Source organism: Pinus tabuliformis, chromosome 3_2 (assembly GCF_031772625.1).
Source record: "Pinus tabuliformis cultivar Carrire ecotype Pingquan chromosome 3_2, CPIR1, whole genome shotgun sequence".
NCBI lineage: Eukaryota > Viridiplantae > Streptophyta > Pinopsida > Pinales > Pinaceae > Pinus > Pinus tabuliformis.
Genome location: NC_142302.1, coordinates 582,600,306 through 582,609,221, shown reverse-complemented (window position 1 = coordinate 582,609,221; position 8,916 = coordinate 582,600,306).

The window sequence follows — 8,916 nt, the reverse complement described above, 5'->3', positions numbered from 1 at the left end:
TGCCTTTGTGCGCATTGATGATGAATTATTTTCCATCCTTGATGTGCCGGTACAGGTTAAATCTCCTCATGAATATTGCATCGCCATGTACATGTATGGACTCCCAAACACAACTCCACATACATGAAGGGGAACCACATCCATATCTACTTCATCAATAAAATCATCAATGATAGAAAATCTAATTTTACACTGTTTTGTTACCTTCAACTCTGCATACTTATGTACCCATCCCAGTGGATAAGGGTTTGGATGATCATGAACTTCCAGCCGCAACTTCTTGACCAGATCTGCTACAATGAGATTTTCCTGTGATCCTGAGTCAAACAAAGCATCAATCTTCGTCTTCTTGACCTGTATCTTTACATGGAAGAGTTTGGTCATTTCTTTCTCTTCTTGTTGCTGAAGGCTACTCAAATTCACCTCCTTCTGCACTGATGTACAAACGATCTTCTCATCCATGTCTGAGTTGCTTTCAACTTGGTTTCTCGAATCAATGACCATGAGATTCTTCTTCTTATTATCATTCTTCTTGTTCTTCGGGTTTAGCTCTAGATTCAACTTCCAACACTTCTCCTCTGTATGGCCATCAATGTTACAGTGGTTGTAGTGGTTGCTAGGATCTTTGCACTAGTGTGTTGTGGCTGCCACCTTTTGATATTTTCCCCATTTTTTCTTCTTCTTCCCATGCTTAGGAGCATTTTGTTGCTCCTTTTGCTTCAATCCACTTGATTGCGCTCTTTTTAGGTCTATGTTCTCTAGGTATTGTACCTGTACACAAGCCTCGTCCACCATTTTGGCCTTGAACATCATCACTTGCTCACGGAGATGGTGGTGCAGACCTGACAAATACTTGAGGAGTACATATGGGCTCTTTGGAGAGATACCCAACATTGTAGCCATCTTTCTGAATTTTGTGGTGTAATCCTGCACGCTTTGGCCCAATTTTTTCTTGAAGTAATTCCACAGGATTCATTGGTCTTCCATGTACCCAATGGGATAAAACTGTGACTTAATGAGGGTTCTGAAATCCCCCCACTTACTGACTATAGGTTCTCCCTCCAACCTCATGGTTTCCATGTGGCTCTCCCACTAAGTCAGTGCATGGCCCTCCAATTTCAGTTGTGCGAATGAGATCTTATGCCCTTCCTCGATCTGATGGACACTGAAATAAACTTCCAATTGTTGCAACCAATGGTTCAACTTCAGAGCATCGATCTCATCGTGGTATAGATTGATATGGAATTTTGCTTCCACTTTAAACAAGGATTGATTCACGGAAATCGAACTGGTTTGATCTTTTTTGGGTTCTTTCTTCGACTGGTTATCTGCGTCTTCCTGATCTCCCGATCACCCTTCTGATTTTTCCTTTGCATTAGAATCCACTTCTTCTCCAAATATCTCCAACTCATTACTTAGGGCCGCCATGAGGAGGTTGACATTTCTGTTTATATCCACGACTTGTTCTTCGAGCTGTGAAAACCTCACCTCTGCAGGATCACGAGGTTCGTTTACAGATTCATCGCCCATGATTAGGGTTTTACGATTTTCTGCCTCGCCTATCTAGATCCCTTCAATCTCCACAAAATATCCAATGAAACCCACTCTGATACCAAATGATCCATAAACTACCATGGATATTTCGCTGGACAGTTCGTCACAACAAATCTGATAATATTATATTAAAAATCTGACATTTTACATTATTACAGTTTTATTTAATTTCTAAATCTATAAAATTAAGTGTAATTAGTGCATACATGTATTTAAAGTAAATCAAGCAAAAAAGTAGAGAACGACAAGATAAGCTCACACACACATAATACACAAGATATTCTCTCTGGAAAACCCTTTCGAGAGAAAACCCAGCGGGAAGGTGAGGCTGCTTCGCTTTCTTTCTCTGTCTGGAAATATGGCTACAGATACAAAGAAGTAATATCTGTGGTTCGTGGGCTACTACAATGCACAAATCCTCTTTGTGTGCTCCACCTCCTATCTCTCCTGGCTATCTTTGCTCAACTATGGAACAAAATGCTCTTGAAAGAAATGGAATGTCTCTTCCTCCTAGTGGCTCGGTTATAACACAGCGCGATAACCTACTAGTGGTTAAGTTTGATTACATCAACTCTTAACTAGAGTTACAAAATAGACTCTTCTAGAGTATTTTACATCACAAACACATGGCTAGCCCCTTTTCCATGAATAATGGAGGCTGATGTGGCATCCCCCTAAACTATAGGTGTGAAAACTGGAAGGTCAAACTCTGAGTGGCATAACTTTTGCATACAGACTCCGATTGACGCGATTCTTGTGCCGTTGGAAATCTTTGTGCATGTAGAATAGAATGAAAAGGTGATGCATTTAAGTAGAAAATTTGTACCCCAAAAAATGTCATTTGATGCCTCATAACGCTCCCGGAAGGTTTCAGACCCCGTTTTGCCAAACTAGGTCCCACCGGTCAAAACGGTCCTGTGCGGTTATTCCTCCACTTTTTCCACTCCAAATGCATCGAGATGGATGAAAAACAACATAATGATGCAATTCTGATCACACCTCCCAATTTTGGCAGGCTTTTGATCCACAAAAGCGTTTACTGAATGACGTGAGGAAAATTTTCCTCCACCTTCTATCTAGTGTACCATTTAGCTTTGCTTGGAAGTTGTTCCTTCAACCCAATCTTCCAAAGGTCTTGTTACCCTTATATTGCAGTTCTGGACCTCTTGTGCAAAAATTTATCTTCTATCAACTCTGCCTGAGCGTCTTGTCCCAAATCCTCCGTAAAAGGTAGGACCTGTTCCTCTTCCTGATCTAGCATGGAAGGCTCATAGAGTTTCAAATTCCCCACATTTACAGCTGAGTAAATGCACATATATCGTGGTAAAATGAGTCGGTAGGCATTATCACCCACTTTTTCCAGTATCACAAAGGGACCATACCTTAGATCCTTGATTTTCTTACCAGGCCCCTGTAATGTCTCCTTGTTCAACTGTAGCCATACTCTATCTCCCACCTTGAATGATTTCTCTGTTATGTGTTGATCATGTCTGGACTTATACTTCGCCTGCGACTTCTGCAATGTTTCCTATACCTATAGATGGATATGCCTGATCTTCTCTATAAAAATTTTAGCCCTCAAAGCATTTCCTGTAATGTATTCCTTTAGTCCTCCTTGTTGCCCATATGTGATATCTAAAGGTGAAGGTGGAAAATATCCAAAAAAAGTTTCAAATGGGGACTTTCCTGTAGAAGTGTGGACCGCTCTGTTATGGGAATGTTGTATATATACCAGATTTTCATCCTAGGTCTTCGGATGCTTCTGGTTGTAACCCCTCAGAAGTTGCACCAAAGTCCTATTGACTACTTATGTCTTCCCATCTGTTTGTGGATGGAATGTTGTAGATCTCTTCAACTTCATGTCCATCTTCTCCCACAATGTAGTCCAAAATATACTGAGAAATATTGTATCCCTGGTCTGAAATGCTTCTCCTAGATATCCGAAAGTGTAGCCAGACCTGTCTAAAAAACAAGTTTGTTGCTTCTTGTCCACTAATGGTCTTTTTACAGAGCATCAAAACACACATATTGTTGAACCTATCAACTACCACAAACATGTAGTCATGTCCCTTTCTGGTTGTTGGTAAACCTTCCACAAAGTCCATGGAAATGCATTCCCAAGGACGAGGAGGTACAAGTAAGGGATGATATAGACCCCGTTTCCTGTTGCTAGGCTTGCTAGTACAACAAAGCATGCATCCTCTTATGAACCTAGCTACTTGTTCTTGTATCTTGGCCCAATACACATACCTCTGCAAGTTAGCCTCGGTCTTCCCTACACCAAAGTGCCTTGCAACCTTGGAGGTGTGAGGCTATCTAACTAGCTGCAAACACTCACCTTTAGGAACACATAGCTTATCCAACCTGTAGAGTAACCCATCCTGGTGATGATAGTCAACAGTGTTGTCAGCATCGTGCACATGACTTTGACTCTGCAATTGTTGATACACCTCCTTGAAGTCCTCATCTTCTGAATATGCCTCTTTGTGTGCATCATGGGTGAATGGCTCCATGTGCATAAGAGTCTCGAAAGTTGTAATTTTTGATGTGGGTGACCTTGTAAAGAATATCGACCAACTTGTTTGTTTTTCCTTTCTTATACTTGATCGCCAAATGAAACTACTGTAAAAACCCCATCCACTTGTAATGCCCAACCTGTTGTAGTTTATTCTAGGCTTGCAGGTACCGTAATGGCTAGTGATCTGTGTGGATTATTGTCTCCTTTCCCATCAGATAGTGCTTCCACTTCTTGACATCTTGCACCATGGCATAGAACTCTTTATCATAGGTAGGGTAGTTAAGATCTGCGTCATGAAATACTTCAGAATGGTAGCAAACGAGCCTTCCTCCTTGCATCAAGACAACTCCCATAGCACACCCACTCACATCTGTCTCCACTTCAAAGGGTCGTTTCAAGTTTGGTAATGCCAAAACTGGTGCTTCATTGATCTTCTTCTTTAACTCATCGAAAGCCTTCTGCTACCCTTTTCCCCATTGGAAACTCTTGCCACTTGCTGTTATGGCATGGAGCGGTGCTGCTACCACTGAAAACGAGGCTATGAATTTCCTTAGGTATTGTGCTGCTCCAATGAAACTCCTAACCTCAGTAACATTAGTAGGCACCGACCATTTCATGATGGCCTCCATCTTGGAAGGATCTATCTTCAATTCTCCTCCACCAATCACATATCCCAAATACACCAAGGACTGTTGTGCAAACTCGCACTTCTTGAGATTTGCTAGCAGTTGGTGCTTCTTCAATGTTTCCAGCACTTGCGTCAAATGTGAAATATACTCCTCCCAGGTAGCACTATATACTAATATATCATCCAAATAAACAATAACAAATGAATCTATAAAAGGGCACAATACATCATTCATTAATCTCATAAATGTAGCTGGTGCATTACATAGGCCAAATGGCATAACTAACCACTCATACAAACCTTGCCTGGTTTTGAAGGTGGTCTTCCATGTATCTTCTTCTTTGACTCGAACCTAGTGATATCCAGAATTCAAGTCCAGCTTGGTGAAATAATTTGCTTGCTGCAACTGATCTAGCAGATCGTCTATCATGGGCAAGGGGTATCTATTCTTGAGCGTGATTTTATTCAACGCCCCGTAATCTATACACATCCGCCAAGTCCTATCCTTCTTTGGCACAATGATGATGGGTGACCCACATGGTGATGTGCTCGATTGAATGACACGTTATTCCAACAACCGCTACAATTGTTTCTTCACCTCGCTTCTATAACATATTGCTTGTACAACCCAATATTTGGAAATTGGGAGTCTGGTAATAGCTAGATCTCGTGCTCCACTTCTCTCTTAGGGGGTAGCCCTTTAGGCTCTCGGAACACATCCTTGTATGCCTATAACAACTCCAATTGTTGTTTTTGTTTGTTAGTACACCCCTATAGGAATGCCTTTCCTCTTATTGACTCCTCTACAGATTATTTTTCTCTTAAAAACAATAAACATACTTCTTGCTAGAACTGATCAATTTCTTGGCTTGGTTGGCACTTCCCAGTGAAATTTTCGACTTGCTTTGTGCGCGTTGATGATGAATGATTTTCCATCCTTGATGAGTCGGTACTAGTTATCTCTCCTCATGAATATTGCATCACTCATGTACATGTATGGGATCCCAAACACGACTCCACATACATAAAGGGAAACTACATCCATATCTACTTCATCAATAAAATCAACACCAATAGCAAATCTAATTTTACACTGTTTTGTTACCTTTAGCTCTACATCCTTATGTACCCATTCCAGTGGCTATGGGTTTGGATGATCACGAACTTCCAGCCCCAACTTCTTGACTAGATTTGCTGCAATGAGATTTTCTTGCGATCCTGAGTTAAACAGAGCATCAATCTTCGTCTTCTTGACCTATATCTTTACATGGAAGAGTTTGGTCATTTCTTTCTCTTCCTATTGCTAAAGGCTACTCAGATTCACCTCCTTCTGCACTGATGTACAAATGATCTTCTCATCTACGTCTGAGCTTCTTTCAACTTGGTTTCTTAAATCAATGGCCATGAGATTCTTCTTCTTATTATTTTTCTTCTTGTTCTTCGGCTTTAGCTCTAGATGCAACTTCCAACACTTCTCCTCTGTATGGCCATCAGTGTTGCAGTGGTTGATAAGATCTTTGCACTGGTGTGCTATGGCTGCCGTCTTTTTATCTTTTCCCCCTTTTTGTTTCTTCTTCCCATCCTTAGAAGTGTCTCATTGCTCCTTTTTCTTCGATTCACTTGATTGTGCTCTTTTCAGGCCTATGTTCTCAAGGTATCGTGTTTGCACATAAGCTTTGTCCAATGTTTTGGGCTTAAACAACATCACTTTCTCACGTAGATGGCGGTGCAAACCCCCCAAATACTTGAGGAGTACATCTGGGTTCTTTAGAGAGATACCCAACACTATAGCCATATTTCTGAATTCTATGGTGTACTCCTGCACGCTTTGGCTTAGATTTTGCTTGAAGTAATGCCACCGGATCCACTGGTCTTCGACATACGAAATGGGATAAAATTGTGACTTAATGAGGGTTTTGAAATCCTCCCACTTAGTTACTATAGGTTCTCCCTCCAACCTCAGGGTTTTTGTATGGCTCTCCACCAAGTAAATGCATGGCCCTCCAAGTTCAGCTGTGCAAATGAGATCTTTTTCCCTTCCTCGATCTAATGGACACTGAAATAAACTTCCAGTTGCTGCAACTAGTGGTTCTGCCTCAGAGCATTGATCTCGCCGTGGTATGGCTTGATAACGACTTTTTCTTCCACATTAAACAAGGACTGGTTCAAGACACTCGAATTGGGTTTATCTTTTCCAGGTTTTATCTTCAGCTGGTTATTTGTGTCTTCCCGATCACACTATCCCCCTTCTAATTTGTCCTCTGCATTCGAACCCCCTTCTTTTCCATATATCCCTAATTTATTGCTTAGGGCCGCCATGAGGAGGTTGGCATTGCGGTTTGAATGCATGACTTGTTCTTCGAGCCACGAAAACCTCACCTCTACAAGATCACGAGGTTCGTTTACAGATTCGTCGTCCATGATTAGGGTTTTAACATTTTCAGCCTCACTGATCTAGATCCTTGCAATCTCCAAAAAATACCCAAAGAAACCCTCTCTAATACTAAATGTTTCATAAACTGCCGTGTAATTTTGGGACTGAGAGTTACGGAAAGCACCTGATGAATCTATTGTGTAATTTTGGGACCGCTTCTGTAATCCTGCTTTTCAATTCCCTGAAGATGAAGTTGATTGGATATTTCTCAAAGGAAGGTTTCAGTATCTTCTTCACATATCTGAAAATCCACGAGTTTCGAACCCCTCCCATCATACCTCAGTGTTAGAGATTCCAAATCTAAGAAGGACAAGGTTGTTGTCACGAGCGACTCTCCGTCCTCTTCTCATCAAACAGCTCTAGCTCCGCAGGACGAGGTGGGAGAAGTTGCGAACCAATCTGTTGAACTGTCACCTCCTCCCACCCCACCTGCTCTAGATATCTACGCAAATTTGGATTGCAACCCTGATGGTTGTCACATGATCTCATTTTCTCAACCTCTGTCCTTTGGTTCCTTTGATCCTCCAGATTTCGGTGTCTTATGTTCATCCGTTTCGGATCCCACATGTGATGTTCACAAGGATCAAGTTGTCGACGGAGTTGATGTTGAGCAGCCAACCTGCACTGTCATTTTTTATGAGTATGTGTGGGAATTTGAAGAACAACCTGCGGTGAAGGATGACCTCCTTCTGTTCGCACCTCATCTGCTCTATTCTGACATCTTCTATGATTCTGCTATTTCGGATTTTTCTTATGAAAATTCATCCCCATATAGCTCTACTTCCGATCATTCACAAAACACACAGGATGTCACTCCGTCATTTGATTGTGAAGAGGACAAATATTTCTTTTCGAATCTATCCAATTTGTCATCTTTCATTTCTGGAAATTCAAAGGGTGAATTTTTTTGTTTTTCGTCAAACCCTCTGTATGATTCGTCAGATCATGAGGATGTTGATGCACATCTTGAATTTTCTGATCGTAGTTGTCGTGATCTTTTTACTCATTCATTTTATCATGATTCTGATTCACTTATTGTTGATATTTCTAAGCCACTGGTCTTTGATGATACACCTTTTGATGAAGTGGAAATCCCTCAAGCTGTCGAGGCACTTCAACTCGAGCTAATGGTTATGTCAAGTTCTTGCTTTGAGGTCAGTTCCACTTCCGATCATAAATCTGTTGAATCACCCCAGGCTGCTCATCACTCTCCTGTGCACATTGAAAACCAATCTGATCTACAGTTTTCACACCCTCCACCAGAATCAGACGATCGTATCGTTCATGCATTGGAGGAGTCATACATAGCAAGTCATGTTGCGAAACAAAAGTTTTCTTCTTTTTGCACGTTTGCTCGTTTGTCAAGATCGAAAGGGTGTACGTGTTTGTCGTCTACACCCAATGTGATATAACACCATGATACCTCTATAGAGTGCATGTCATGTTCTTTTACTCTTTTCTTTTTCTTGAACGCATTCAAACTTTGATTGTGTTGGTTTTCATTGCTTTGTCTTTCTTGCTTGGTAGTCTGCCTAAATATCTTTTTGGTTAACCATGCCTTCACCTACATGGGCCAACCAATGTGTTGGTGGCTGCATTGGAAATATCACTTCACGTGAGTAGGCCCATTCACTGTTTGGCTTAGGAGTAGAAGTAGTGTTTGATTTCATGTTTTTCTTTCGCTTACTTTCTTTTCTTCATTTTACTTTTGTCCTTCGCTTGTTTGCTTGTTATGCACCCGTAAGATTAGTTTCCCATGAAACCGTGTTTGGCTTCTTGAGA